Genomic DNA, 16,308 nt, shown 5'->3' with positions numbered 1-16,308 from the left:
CCCAAGAGGAGACCAACAACTCCTCTATGTGAAAGGGAAGAAGAGCGTAGTTTGTGATTTTTGTAAGAAAACTAGGCACTTGTTCTTGATCACTTGTCTTCCTCATGATCATCGTCGCCGTCATCTTCCTCCGCCATGTCGTCTTCTTCCTTTTCCCTTGGTGATCATCGCCTCCTTCCTCCTCGGCGTCAACGTCGTCAGTTTTTGGGATCACTTGTTTCTCCCTTTCACATCAAAGCCTCTCTCCTGGCAGCTTCCCTTGGTTTCTTCTCTTGACCACTTGTGGTTGACCACAAGCCTTTCTTCATTAGGATCAGTTTGATCCTAGTTTACCATGTATGGAATCTAACACCGTTGAATCGGGATGTCGATGAGTCCTTTCCCATTTTGAGATTACAAGGTCAGTAGTAAATCAGCTCCAAAAAATTCAAATTTTAGTTGAGCACAGGTGCCAAGAAGCACTAGGTGATTAGTATCAAGAGATACTAGGTGATTTGGTGACTATTATGCCCTTGAACTTGGAATCTTCAAGATCTTGCAATCCTGAGTCTTCCACTCCTTGATTTGATGCTGGAGTTGCAAAAAAAAACTGAGAGTAGTCCAGCAGAAGTGTTGACTTTGAGTGTGTCAAAGGACACAAGAGGATTAGTGTTAATCAACACTAGTATTAAGAGATACAATGTAGTTAACATTTGATGTTGAATCTTCTTCTTGTTGATTCGAAGTGGTAACTTAGCTAGGAAATCAATGTTTAGTAGATCAGAGGGTCAACGGCATTTTTGAGCCAAAGGAAGTAGGAAAATGAAGAAAAAATTGAGCTTTGAGATTAATGGCTATGGAGTCTGCATTAGGGTTTCTGGGGGCAACCCAGTTTTCCAGCTCCTGTGAATTGAATAGTTGATCATTTTTAAAACTTTCTTTATAGAAATGAAGCTTAAGAGATAGGCTATCAAAGCCCTATGATGCTCGTTAGCATCATGGCATATGCAGGTGGACTGAGTAGTACGAATTGAGAGGGCGCAAAAAATGGCAGTGCGACGACTGAGTAAAGGCACAATGTTGGATAGTAGAACCACCAATGTTAGGTTTTGACGTGATGGGCAGGAATGGCTTGAGTAAGGGAAGAGTTCTTCAAGAGAGTGCAAGAGTTGATAATGCCAAGAAAGAGAGAATCAAGTCCTCCAATGAAGGTGGGTGGCTATGGAGGTAGGTGAGAGATTCATGGAGAAGTGGAGGGAGCTAGAAATTCAAACTGGAATGACCCAATCAGTGGCCTAATGGCTCAATAATTTGAAACCTACTTTGATACCATGTTAAAATATTGAGAATGCATCCTATGGAGGATCATTGATGAGCAAATAGACAATCATAATGAGGTAGAAGCATTGACAAAGAAGAACAACTAATATTATCTAAGCATAGTGCAAGTACAACTGAATGATAATGACTGATGGAATGAGTGCCTTTTATAGGCTTACAATAGGTGGTATTGGTAGGTGGAAAAAAGTGGAAAGGGACCATGGTAATCACCAATCGTGGTTTTAATAAACCATACACACATGACCTAGTCTAAGGCTTTATTTGCAGCATGTTTCTTTGCCTTGTTTTTTCCAAATAAAGAGGCTATGGTGGATGTGATTGCACATTTCTCAACATAAAGGAGACATATATATATATATAGAGAGAGAGAGAGAGAGAGGGAGAAGGAGAGAACCTTCTAAGAAGATTCTCCTTCTTGTCCCCTCCTTAGAGCTTGGGATCACTTGTTTCTCCCTTTCACATCAAAGCCTCTCTCCTGGCAGCTTCCCTTGGTTTCTTCTCTTGACCACTTGTGATTGACCACAAGCCTTTCCTCATTAGGATCAATTTGATCCTAGTTTGCCATGTATGGAATTCAACACTATTGAATTGGGATGTGGATGAGTCGTGAGTCGTTGCCCATTTTGAGATTACAAGATCACATGTTAACCCTCAAACAAACGAAGGCAAAAAATCCGGAAAAGCTAAAGTAGAAGACAAAGGCCAAGGCAAAGTGAAACGGAAGACAAAGATGCACAAGGAGAAAAGTCCTAAATAAGGGAGAAAGGTGTGCAAGGAAAAGCGCAAGTCAATACTTTTGTAAAAGAGCACAAGCGCATTATGGTTTAATTCAAGGAGCGCTGGGCTCTCACCCGTGCAATTTGTAAATGTAGACGGGCGGTGGAAAGGAAGCTAGGAAGATAGAAGGGCAATGGGGAAAAGGGCCTAGCCAAAAGGGGATAAGGGGATGACTGCCCAAAAGGGATTTAGGGTTTTGTATATAAAGTTGAAAAGTGAATGAGAAGCTCATTCTTGTGTGTGGCAAAAAGTGGCTCTCCTCCTCTTCTTCTTCTTCTTGTCCTTGCTTGCTTAAGCTTGTGCTTGAGAGAGGGAGTGTCAGAGTATGAGGGAGTGAGTGTGTGAGAGTGAGGGACTAGGGAGGAGAAGCTCTTCATCTTCTCCTCTCTTCTTCTCTTCTCTTCTCTTCTCTTGTCTTGCTCGCCGCAATGGAGCTTGGAGCGTGGAGCTTGAGGATGGAGCTTGCTTGAAGCTTGCACTTGGATCGTGGAGCTACCGGAGTGCACGGGAGAGGAGGTAACTCGATCGGCATGGAGGTAAGCTCACTACACCCATAGATATGGAAGGTGCATCGGCTATGTGAGAGGTAGCCATTAATGCTCGGCTTGGAACGCTTGAAACAATAAGCGATCCGAGGGTCTTGGCAGTTGAGCGAAAGCTCCCACATTTTGGTTCCGTTGCCGGGACCAACGGATTCAAGCCTTGAGTGCTTGCGCGCTTCGAATCGAGCATTGAAGTAGGGTTTTCCCCGAACCGGTACTTGAGCTAGATAGGTAGGAAGCGAGGGAGTTTGAAGAGGTATTCAATCTCCTTAGCAAGTAGGTTTTTGATTTGTTGCTAAATATTAGAGTAGGACCATCCATCTCCATCCCTGGTTTTGATTTTTGTTGCATTAGGTTAAGGTTAGGATAGGAAAAAAGAAGGAAAACAGTAGGGTTTTCTGTTGCTGTATAACAGGCTGAAACAGGGAAATAGGGGCACAGATTCAGATTTCTGGCTGGAAGAGTATGAGGGACTAACCTCTGAGGTCACAGTAGGTTGGGATGGGGCAATAAGAGGCCCAGGGAACTAGGAAGGCCACATTTGACATCCTGCCCTCTGAGAAGAGAGTGAGCTTGAGAGCCAGGGGGAGAGAGAGAGAGCTGCAGGGAGATCCTCGACATGCTGATCGATTCGAGCACCACACCGTTTTCAGGTACGCCAGGCGTTTCCCTTTGTTGCTTTGCATCTAATTAGACGGCACGGCACGATTCGGTGAAGTAGACGTCAGCCTAGAGGCGTCGCATGCAACTCGCGAGCCGTCGGCCGCGTAGTCGGACCAGTTCATTCGAGTCCCAGAATAGGATTGCCCTATCTCTGGAGTCGGACCGTCCGACTCCGAAAATCGGACCACCCTTCCGATCCGAGTCCCAGAATCGGACTGCTCCGAAAATCGGACCACTTTCCCAAATCCAACTCCCAGAATCGGACCATTCAATTTCAGGATCGGACCTTCCGATTGCTAGAATTGGACCACCCTGTCCGATCCGATTCCCAGAATCGGACCACTGCGAGAATCGGACCCAGTCTCAAAATCAGACACTCGGACCTTGAAAATCGGACACTCGGACCCTGAAAGTCGGACACACTGAAAATTGGACTTCAGAATCAGACACACGAAAATCGGACACAAGGAATCGTGCCACTTAGAATCTGACACCTGTCAAAATCGGACGTCCGATTCAAGAAATCGGACATGACTAAAATCGGACCACTGGGCCGATCGAACCAACCCAAAATTGGACGTCCGATTCTGATAATCAAACTCCTGAAAATCGGACACTTGAGAATCGGACAGAAAACTGTCAAAACTAGACAGGTATCTAGAACTCAAATTTTGACACATCTAAACCTCGAAATTGATCCCAAAGGCTTCGTAGAGCTAAAGGCACATCACAGATCCATCATTGGGTTGAAACTTAGGGCAAGTAGTTCAAAATTTGGCTATAAACGATCCTCCAAATTGCGCATGGTGTTTACCGTAACGGCCCTGCGGGCCGGGGGGACTGCCCCCCCGGACCCCCACAGAGGGGGGCTCTGCCCCCTCCACACCTTCCCCAAGTAGGTTGGAGAGAAAACGCGCGCTGTGACAAGTCCTCCAAATTAGACCCTAGTGTAATGATGGCTCTACACGAGCATGGATTCTCACTTGCAAAAGAGCAACCAAAAGCCCATACCCGAACAGAGATAAACAGAGACCCTAGACATCAATGGGACAATCTAGCCAACAAGGGCAAAAAGGCCACACTGCAAAAACACATATGTATTGCATACAGACTGCATCTAGTCAAAGCAGTAATCAACAACATCAAGCTGCAACAGCAAGAATGACTAGATATGACAGTCCTGACAATAGATGCTCCTTGAATAGCACTGCACTAACGATATAAGACATCAGTGGAGAATCCACATCTGGTCGTGTAATTGAGGACTCAAGGGCATTTGTTAGAAGGCTTAAATTTACAAGCCAAGACCCAGAAGACGAAGACATAGGACCACCTGCTTATCTTAGGGTCAAACTCACTGCGAAAAGAGAGCATACTATCGATGCTCAGATTGATGAAGGAGCATATTTTAATATCTTGTCCTATGAATCATGGACCCTACTAGGCCAACCAGAGCTCACACCGACTAATGCAACTCTTAGCCCTTACGGGGGACACCCACAAGCACTCATAGGAAAGTGCAAAATCCTTGCAAAAATTGAAACTGAAAGCTTGTCTATCCTATTTCATGTTCCTCCAAAAAGTGCTAATTACGAGAAGGAAACCCTCCTTAGAAGACCCTTCAAAAGGGCAACCAAGTGTGAGGCTGACTATTTAGCACAGAGGATACACCTGACACTACGAGGTGTGAGGATAGTCACAACCTTTAGCAAGGGTGACCTCATCGAACCTTGAGGGAAAGGCAAGGAAGGTGTTGACATAACAGTCAAGCCTACTAACGAGAGCAAGGACTTGTTGAAAGAGTTGATATAAGCACAGGTTGAACAACGAGAACCAGTGAGTGAGGCCATGCTTGAAACAAGAAGGTCAAGAGACAATGCCAAGGACGGGCTTTGGACTTACAAATATCGTAGAAGACCCCAAAAGAAGCCTAAGCCTTATAGACGAAGGCATCGATGGAGGGTCAGCACAACACCGCGATGGATAACCAAAGCGTTGCTATGTGCTCGAGGGTATTACACAGGTAACAGATGGATTTGGATACCAAAACCCCTTGCTAAACCACCTCTATTAGCTGAAGGCCAGATTGCACCAAAAGCAATGAGGCACAGGAGGAAACCTAAGAGAAACTCTAGGTCTCGAGGCAAGAAACCAAACAAGAGTGTTCAAAAGAAAGAGCCTCAGCCTAGCATGCTTAATAAGTAGATGACGTATGTAACCATTGAGCGTGCACAATGACCATTAGTGCTTAAGGAGCTTTTGACTTTCCAAGGGGATAATGAGCACCAAAGGTACAACGCTGCTCGTGAGAAGGTTGATTGCTCAGCAAAGCAAATAGCACAATCGTCTAATAGCCTCGAGCAAATCATTCAGCCAGTGCTAAGTCCACCTAAGAGTCCTAGATCTCCTACACCCTCTTTTCCCAAACAGACGCAGGAAACACGACAGTAGTCGTCAAGGGCGGCTAGTCAATCCCAATCTCTATCTCCATCTAAGCTTCTAAATGTCCAAGAGGTGGGACGTGACACCATCCGTAGCTCTCAACCTAAGGATATGCCTATGCAACCTAAGGTGACTAGATCAACTCATGCTCGATCTACACACGTGAATGCTCAAAGGGCAACAAAAGACACGACCACTTCCGATTGCCCTAGGGACTTGACACTGCAATCTACTAGTAGTAGCCAGTCCACTGAAATAGCCGCCACTACTTCTAATCAGGGATGGCCCTTGCGGAACGTGTCCTTAGTGGTTTACCTGTGGAGGAGGTGTCGCAACCAACTTCCTTGACAACTCCAGCACTTCTAAAGTGCCTAAAGCCTAGGCTGGAGGAGTTAAACACAAGGGAATTGGCTAAACAGCTAGACTCTCCGAAAAGAGAGGCAATTGTACCCTCACAACTTGGCGGGGCCATTCAGTAGGCCACGACTATGTCCCATAAGGACACACTAGAGAAAGAGAATGTTGAGGCCCAACCAAGCACATCAACGGTTGACCTGGTCCAGGGTCTTGAGTCGTTGAGAGATACACCTTCACTAACCAAGAAAAAGAGGAGAAAATAACAAAAACAACAGCAGTTGCAGGTGGTTGTGGATCCCAAGAACGTTGAGACAAAGAGAGTTGGAGAGCTGAGGAATAAAGCATCGAGTCCATCCACCACTAAACTAATTGATGCCTCTCCTAATAGTAGTGAAACCTCAGACACATCCGTGTGCTCTGAAAAATCAAAGCAGTCATTACCATCAACGACTGCTTGCAACACTCAATCCACCGACAATAGAACTCGCATTGACCAATCAAGAGTGGATACAACGTTGTCACAACAGGGTGACATATTCATACTAGTCACATCCAAGGAGAACCATGACACAATAACGAAGCCTCAGGAGAAACATGGAAACCCCAAGAGCATAAGAAATCCTAGCGTTGGCCAAACTTTCTCGTCTAGGCCTGAGCCCTGAGCTATGCTGAAGCCCATGCGAACTCCTAGAACCTTGCATGGGATAGCAACCGAGCAAGCCCTCGTTGAACATAGAAGTGTCACAGAATGCTTAATTGAGTTGGATGCTAAGCTCAAAGTGTTCGCACATGTCTATGTCCTGGCAGACATGGGCGCATTCCCTAAAGAGTAGCTTGAAGAATACTTGCCATTTCCCTTATCTTGGGAAGAGCAAGAACATCTTGACGAGCACTATAACAGGCTCCTGTATGAACGCATGTGACTCATCTCTGACGAGGAAGCCGACGAACTACGCTTAACTGTCACATTCAATGATGTGCTCTGCCAACCAAACCTCTTAGAGATAGAGCAACTAAAGCGACTATTAGAGGGTCAAAGTCAATTTGAACAACGTTGGTGTGAAAACCGTGTTGCAATGGCCCAACTAGGAGCCCGGATCATGACAGCAATCTCAGAGGAGCGATTGGCCAAATGGCGGTCTCAAAGAGACCCAACCTATGTGGCACCAACTTTCCTTCGAGTGCTGACTGCCATTCGGGGTACGGACTTAGCTGAAACTAGCCAAGAGAACTCTCTGTTTGATACCATTATTGCATATATGACTGCATAGGTGTATCCAATGATACATACATCCATCTTCAACCCAAGTAAAGCAATGCATTCCCATACATCACTGCATACATAGCTGCATGTGTATCTAAAGATACATTTGCCGAGGTACATCCATACATCCCATGCACACAAGAGTGTGTCATGCCATAGTCATCAAAATTCCATCATGCCAAGTCAATTTGTCAATTTCCTAAGAAATACCTGCACCTGCAAATGAGTTTTGGGCTCTGGATCATCGGGAGGTGGGCAAAGTTCTCCTCGGGCCAGGTTGTGCACCCCTTCAGGGTCTTTGATGGCAAGGGGGGGTCACCCCTCTTTTGTTTTGCCACCTCGCTTGGCATCAGGCTTTTTCTCACCCGGAATATACATGGCAAACATTTATTAATTAAACACCCAGCATGAGATGCATTTTAGGAATGGAAATTTTGGGCTTTTCATGAAGTGCATAGAATTGGAATTGGGAATAGGGATAGAGAGCTTACCGGCAGTGACTCACTGCCAACTCACCCTTATACAATGGATTTCTTAATCAATTCTTGGCTCAGCCCATTCACAAGAAGCCAAACGGGTTATGGGTGAGCAAAAATATAATCTCAATGAAGCTTCAACATGAATAAAATCCATTCCAATGCCATAAGATCAAATGAGAATGACTGAGATTAATATTCAGCATGCATACAATGTTTGGGACTCCTATTACCTACTTGGACTCATGCATCCTCTCAAACAAGTGGATAGGATTCAACAAGAGGCTTAATGGGAGAGAATGAGAGCCAAGAATCGGTTACCTTATGTTGTTTGATGAAGATTGCAGCCACTAATGTCACTTCAGTCCTTCATGAGAGCTCCAATTTGATCCCGCATGCTCCATAGCTCCAAAATGGTTGTGCTCCGTCGAGAAGAGATGAATTCAAGCTTGGGGGAGAAGGATTCTTCCATGGGGGAAGGGCATTGCTTGCATAGACTGATCAAGAGAAGGATTCCTTCCAAATGGGCACTCCATAATGCCTTCTTGCTTCCAAGAAGCCTTCAAATCTTGAGAATGAGCTCCAATGTGGCTGTAGCTTGGAGATAGGATGGCTCAGGACCTTCCCATGAAGAGCTCTTGCTAAAATTGAAGCTCTACTTCCATAGCCATGGCTGCCAACAAGTGCATGTCTTCAAATCTTGCTTCTAATCTTCTTCTTGTGCTTCTTGATGGCCAAATCTTGAGCTAGGCTTGAAGAGGGAACCCCCGGGACCAAGAAAAGACCAAAAGCTTCAAGATTCTTGAGCTTGATGCCAAGCTTTCATGGTTGCCATGGATTGCACATGATCAGGGTTTCTGAGGTGGAAGAGAAGTCCAAGAAGCTGAGAAAGGAGGCTTCAATCTTGCCCAAGGGACCTGCAAGAAGCTGGGAGTGAGAGCCAAGAAGGAGAGGAGGCCTGGGGTGTTGTCATTCTCGCCTAGAAGTAGCCCGCATTTTGCGCTGGATTTTATGGGGCTACTCGTGGAGGGTTGGGGATGATCACTACAGCCTATACACTACTTGGTTGGTTGCTCTTGAACTCTAGAAATGCAAGGAAGAAGGCTGACACTCCATGGAAGAGAAGGGAGCAAGATTTAGGGCTGATTACCTCCATGGAAGCTTGCAAGAAGCTTGAGAAATGAGGAGAGAGAAGACCCTTCCTGAAAAGTAACCCCAACTAGACTTTCTTCTAACTCCTGTGACCATAGTTACTAAGAGTTTACCTTCAAAATGGGCCAAAAATGACCCACGAGCTGCCAAAGTCGGTCTTCCTTCCTCCAAACTTGGTCCAAGTCGCCATTAATGCTCCTGCCTGCAGTCCTTATGGTCCAGAAATCTTTGGGAACTCCCCTACTGTTCCCTGTACCTGTGTACATGTGGCTCAAAATTCCATGTGACTAGAAAGTTGCAATTGGGTAAAATGAAGGACTAAGCTGGGACCAAGAACCTAGGCTCTGATGCCAATTGTCAAGGAGAGGGACTGGGAGAGAGAAAGAAGAGAGAGAAAACTACAGAGAAGAAGAAGAAGAAGAGCAAAAGAGAGAGAAAGAAATTTACGAGGAGAGAGAAAGACTAGAAATGGAGAGAGAAATACTGAAAATGGAGAGAGAAAGATTGGAAGAGAGGGAGAGAAGACATGGAAGCTTGGAGAGCAAGGTGAAGGAGAAAGAAGACTTGTATTAATTATTTGATGATGAAAAATTAAGTCTCTCTCACCTTATATACTAGCCAGTGTAGCTAGTATTTCCCCGTTATTAAGTCCTCCTCTCTTACAAATCAGCCCAATTATCTTTCGGGATCCACCTCTGATGATAGCATAAACTTCCCCTATCACAGAGTGCATGGATCAACCAAATGCAAGTGTTTATCACACCGTATGAAGCAATAGAGAAGAAAAAGGACCTGTTGTCCACAGATCACTGCATGGGCTACCTGTCTCAGCCCATATAGATGGCATCAACCTTCAAAGAAGACACTTTGATAAAGTACAAAAGCAACCCCTATATTCAAGAGCATGTTACAAGCAATAGGTAGCTTGTAATAAGCATGTAGAAGTAGAAGAGAAGAAGAAAATCCTGCTGTCCTTATCTGCCCTGTTATTGGCTACCTATTTCGGCCCCAAGTATGTACGTAGAGCAATCAAGATGCTCTCTTGATACCCCTTCCACAATGCTTATGCAATTTCAACTTGCATCAAGCATATCAATGTTAAGTAAGACCAATGTTTGATCATGAATCTTCAAGAAGAGAAGAATATATGCTGTTGCCCACAATACTTTGTTTGGGCTACCTATTTCAGCCCACTTTCATCACATAATCAAGAAGGCTTCTTGATATTCCTTTCTTAAAGCTTCTACAATGGTAGCTTGCAGTTAGCTTCCAAGAGCAAGAACAAGCCCCCCCTTTTATGAATGGGATGCTACCCTCTTCTTTATACATATCATGGGGGATTCACTAGTAGTAATAAGGAGACGTCATCTGCGTGCAAGAAATATATGAAAATACCCCTTATCTACCCCCTATTTATGGGACCTTACCTTATAAAATGTACCTTCCTTCCCTTAAATAACCCCCCTCCCTTACACTCACATGGTACCATACGATAAACCCTAGTGGACCCCCTGGGATACATATTTACCCTATTTTACACAGCCAAGAGTGGCCTTCCATTTTCATCAATGCATGGAAAGAGAGGTACTTACAGTTCAAGTGGAGTCTTCTTAAGCTGCTTGTCGTTGCATGGCTTCTCTCCTTTGTGTGTGGTAGTGTATGAGTTTCATTCTCCCCCATCCAGGATGCACCCTATTTTCAGCTTGAGGAAACCCCAAAAATGTGGCGCAAAAAAATGGAAAGTTCATGTCTTTCAAATGAACCACAACCAGGCCACATAAGCAAGGTTATGGCATACACAATGTCCCACACTTAGCCAACTTAGTCAACTCCATCCTCTTTGTTACTTTTCTTGTTAATACACTTAGAACTCTTGAATATCATAAGTACACAACCACATCATTGGCTTCAGGAAAATAATCCTAAGGGAACCTACCAAGTCTTCTGCTCATGACCATATTTATCATGTTTAATGTTCCATGACTTATAGAACTTGTAGCAACTTCATGTAACCAATGCGAGGAAGGATAAGAGTAAGTAACCAAAATCAATCATCTTGTCAAGGAACCATGATGATTTTATTGTATTTTTAAGGTAGAGAGTTCCATTTTTATTACACCATGTCATATGCTGGTGGACTTAGGTGTTTAAGATTTTTTGCACTAGGCAAGTCTTTATGTGGCATGTCTAGGATACAAGTGACTAAGTGATCCATGTAAAGGATAAAAGTTTTATTTTTTAAACATGGGCAAGGAATCCCATGAAAACACATTTTTCCAGTAGCAGACTAAGGATTTATGATATCCCTTGCAGTGCTCTGGCACAGCTGCCGTGCCTTTCCCGTAAGATAATTTACAATTCGGGTTCTGAGACCAAACCCTAGGTAAGTCAGCGAATGGGATCTTCCTAGAGTTTCTTCCTAGCATTTGTTTTTGGGAAAACCTCTCGGCTAACCGAGACCACCCTGCCATAGGAATGGATTTGTTGGGAATCCATCCACTTCCTTTCCTCTATGGAAGTTCTTAGTTATCTAATTACTTGCCACCCTACGTGAAACATATAAAGACAGCTTCGTTAATTAAAAAGAATCCTTTTATGCATAGTTGTTCATTTGTGTAATTTACTCACAGCCATACAATGAGAATAAAACAAATTCATTGATTGTGTTTCAGAATGTGTGTTCTCCCGCCTATACAAGAGAAAAATTACAATTTCACGTGCTGCCTCATCCGGCATATCTGCACGTCACCATGATCAAATCCACCTATAGCTAGTGTTTTTAGGTGTCCCAAGTAGAACTTGGGCAATACAGGGGACCAAGTAGTTCCTAGGTGTGTAAAGGATTTACCATCTAGAGTCCCCTGCTGGCACCCTATCTACCTCCTACTTAGTATGATCCCTACTTGGATACCTCTCACTATCGGAGCCGGTCCATGCTTCCACGACAGTAAATACATCCCCTCTTGGTATGGGGGATTCAACACCTATCCTTGGGGGAGGTAAATGGCTCCTCAATTTTTATTTGTTCCAATACTTAAATCAATCAGGATCTAATCTAGAAAATCAGAAACAAGATTGATGTCTTCAAGCAGTTATGACTTTAGGCCGTCACTCCAAGGCTTATGACCAAGGCATAGACCTTGGCATCTTGGCCTTGACATACTTATCTCATTCCAAATGACGGAAAATTTTTGGGCCTTTGTGTCAAACTCAAACTTGGTGTAGTCTTTGCCTAATCCATACCTCAATTTTACCCTTGTTACCATGTCTTCCAAGAGTTTGACAAAGTAAATGCAACCAAAGGTCTCTTCGCATATATCAATCTATCTTTAGGCATGAGATTGAAGGAGATGACACTTGCAAAGAAAGGGACAAATTCTTGGAGGTAAATGTGTACAATGACAAGCACCTCAATCATAGAAAGTTCGTGGGGTGAGTCAATATTGGAGGGGGCTACTTCATTAAGAAGGGTGAGAAAAAGGTCACTTTCTACCCCCTCAACAAGAGAGGCCTTGTCTCCCACATTAAGGGTGATGAGCTTGGATCAAAATTGTACTACTATGATGAGGAACCAGCTAAACCTCTTGAGCCTAAGGAAAAATCTAAAGAGAAGCCGCATGATAAGGCCCCTACCCCTACCCCTACCCCTACCTTGACCCTTGCTCTCGAATAGCCCAAAGAAGTGGCCCTACTCAAGGAAGAAGAGAAGCCATAAGAGGAGCATAAGTAAAAGGAAGAAGAGAAGCCCAAGGAGAAAGAGAAGCCTAAGAAAGAGCCTAAGAGTGAGGATATGAAGCCCAAAGAACAAAAGAAAGAGGAAGAGAAGCCACCTGAAGAGGAGAAGAGCAAGAATAATAAGAAGAAGAAGGAACATGCATAGAGTGGGAAGGAGGAGGAGAAGAAGAATGAAGAGAAGAAGAAGAGAAAAAATAAGAAGAAGAAGAAGGAAAAGGCATAGAGTGGGAAGGAGTAGAAGTTGAATGAAGAGAAGGAGCCATCGGTTATTGTAGTTGTGAAGACAAAGGACTCAAGAAAGGGAGATAAGAAGGCCGAGAAGTCTAAGAAGGAAGAGATGAAACAAGGGGATTAGCCAAAGCCTAGCATAGACCAAGGCCATCATCATAACATGCATTACCTCACCCTTGCCCTAAACTAGATCTTGCACATTTTGCATTGAAGGATACCATCCCCCCATCAGGTTGAATCCATGGTGAGAAGCTCAATATGTATGATATTTTTGAAAAAATGTAGTATCTCTAAGTGAGGGTAGTGAAAGCCACAAACTTGGCCATAAATAATGTAACCGAAAGCTTTGATCCTTATGTAAGGTTAATGCTAGGTAACATAAGCATCCAAACACTTGTTAGAAGTATAGAATGGGAACCTTGTGTAAGCAAGGGTGCATGAGGGAAGGTGAGGTGTGAATGGACTAGATGAGAGGGGAAACCCTAACCCTAGCTTCCAGTGGTGGCTATATAAATAGCCCAAAGGTCACTCTCAATATAGATGATAGAGTATACTTGTGGGAGCTTTCACTCAACCGCCGAGACCCTCGGACCGCTTATTATTTCAAGCGTTCCAAGCCGAGCACTAATGGCTACCTCTCACATAGCCGATGCGCCATCCATATCTACGGGTGTAGTGAGCTTACCTCCATGCCGTTCGAGTTACCTCCTCTTCCGCGCACTCCGGTAGCTCCACGATCCAAGTGCAAGCTTCAAGCAAGCTCCATCCTCAAGCTCCACGCTCCAAGCTCCATTGCCGCGAGCAAGACAAGAGAAGAGAAGAGAAGAGAAGAAGAGAGGAGAAGATGGAGAGCTTCTCGTCCTCGGTCCCTCACCCTCAACTCTCACGCTCCCTCTCTCAAGCACAAGCTTAAGCAAGCAAGAAGAAGAAGAAGAAGAAGAAGAAGAAGAGGAGAGCTACTTTTGGCCACACACAAGAATGAGCTTCTCATTCACTTTTCAACTTTATATACAAAACCCTAAATCCCTTTTGGGCGGTCATCCCCTTTTCCCCTTTTGAACATAGCCGGCCGTAGCCTAGGCCCTTTTTCCCATTGTCCTTCTATCTTCCTAGATTCCTTTCTACTGCCCATCTATATTTATAAATTGCACGGGTGAGAGTCCGGCGCTCCTTGAATTAAACCATGATGCGCTTGCGCTCTTTTACAAAAGTTGACTTGCGCTTTTCCTTGTGCGCCTTTCTCCCTTATTTAGGACTCTTCTCCTTGTGCGTCCTTGTCTTCCGTTTCTCTTTGCCTTGGCCTTTGTCTTTGTCTTCTACTTTAGCTTTTCCAGATTTTCCACCTTCGTTCGTTTGAGGGTTAACATTACCCCCCTCCTAGACGAGTGCCAGTCCCATGGCACTGACCGTTGTAGGTAGCAGCCTGTAGCATGCACCAAAGATGTAGGTGACAAGGACGCCTGTGGTTTTCGTGGAGGAGTGTTGGTGGTAATGTGGAAGAAGGTCCTGAGGGCCTGTCGATGGCCAAGGTGGCTGGTGGAAGGTTGTTGGAGTTGGTGGTAGGGCTATGTTGTGTTGGGGATTGCATTGAGGGCTAGCACAAGTGTTGGTTTGTTGGGGATTCTGCACATGATGATTCTTTGCGGGCTTGTCGGATGGTAAGGGATAAGCATTCAGAGTTGGGTGTTGATGAAGAGCGAACGACACTTTCGTTGGAGTCTTCAACACCTGCAATTGAAAACCTCTCCTGTGGTCTCTTCCTAAGGGGTAGTGCTAGTCTTCTTATCGTGCACAAGACATATTTTGATTAGTTTGGGAGACAGGTCGAACTCTAAGTAATCTTGGAGTATTATCTTGCACTTGAAGACCCAAACCGTGTATATACTTCGGTGCAAATAGTATGTGAGTGCTCGTGAATATTTAGGTATTACTTAGTTAGAAGACGGTCGACCTGGTTCCTTGTATAGCAATGGGTTAGTGTAGCAAGGGGCTAAGATGGGAAAAGTACACTTGAAGATTGCTTGAGACATCATTATGGTCTTGTCAAGGCCATGTAGCATAATTGAGGTCCTTGATGTCTAGCTTTTGGTAGCTAGTGACTACCTGTAGTGCTTGAAAAGTATGGTGTACTTTCCATTGCCTTTCATGCCTTGCTTACCACTGTGGATTGTAATGGCATTGAGACGAGTGCAAAAGAATTGTGCAAGTGGTTCAGGGTGACAGGTCTAACCATAGGCGAGGCGAGCTCCCTAGGTATGTCCTGCCCTTAATGTGCCCTGAACAATTGTGGGGGATGTACACAGGGCTAGGGGATTAGGGACGGAGCCAGCCGACCAAGGTCACTGGACGTACCTAATTTGAGGACCCCTAGGTGCGGTGCTGTGATTGTGTGTGTGTGTGTTTTTTTTTTCTTTCTTTCTTTCTTTTTTTTCTTTTTTTTCTTTTTTTGTTTTTTTTTCTTTTTTTTCTTTTTTCTTTTTTCTTTGTTTGTTTTTTTCTTTTTCTTTTTCTTTTTCCCTTCTTTTTTTTTGGTGGTGGAAAAAATGAATACAATCAATGCAATACTTTGAGGCTGTTAGCCTTTCATTTGGATTTGAGAAATGTTGGGATCCAAAGGCTATGAAGAATGGATATTATAGAGATGATTGTGTCACTAGCCTTGATGCTAGAGGAACTATTGTTGAGATGAAGAGATACACTTGATACTTTGCAAACCTCTTTGTAACATGTGTGACATCGAACAATTGAGATAGCACTTGGAGTGAGCTGTGCATGGACAAGGGCAGAGCATCTTGCAAATTGAATCCTAGATGATGAAGAGACATTTGCCTTGTTGAGAGCATGGCGCCTGCCCAAACATAGAGTTTGGCCAAGAAGGAGGAGGTAATCGATGATTATGCTTTGGCCATGCTCAGTTGCAATATGTGCTTTTCTGCAGAGGTGTCCTTGGGTTCTCATCCAGTGGCGTTTCCATCATGGCTTTGGTTTCTTGATATGTTTGTCACTTCCTCCATAATGGTTCTTTGTGGGGTTGGTGGTCTTGTGGTGACTTGGATATTAAGCGCTTCTAAACCTTGACCTGTGTCATTCTGCATCCACTTGTCACTTCATGAGAGTATATGCTTGCTTGTGTTAAGTGCATCGAACCAATGTAATCATGATAAGACATAATTTTTTAGAATTCTATGATGTTTATTGGGATGCCTATTTCATTGCTTGTTAAGGTCGCATACATTAACAAGAAGTAACAGGAATGTGTACAAGTGGGGATCTTGCCCCTTTACTCATCAAAAAACAAAATGTTCTGGCATGCTGACTTGTCGAGCTACTTGTACATCATAGGGATTTA

Source organism: Lygodium microphyllum, chromosome 14 (assembly GCF_053477565.2).
Source record: "Lygodium microphyllum isolate KBCC chromosome 14, Lygodium_microphyllum_v1.1.10, whole genome shotgun sequence".
Classification (NCBI taxonomy): domain Eukaryota; kingdom Viridiplantae; phylum Streptophyta; class Polypodiopsida; order Schizaeales; family Lygodiaceae; genus Lygodium; species Lygodium microphyllum.
The sequence above is the reverse complement of the archived record's forward strand: the minus strand, read 5'-3'. Positions refer to the sequence as shown.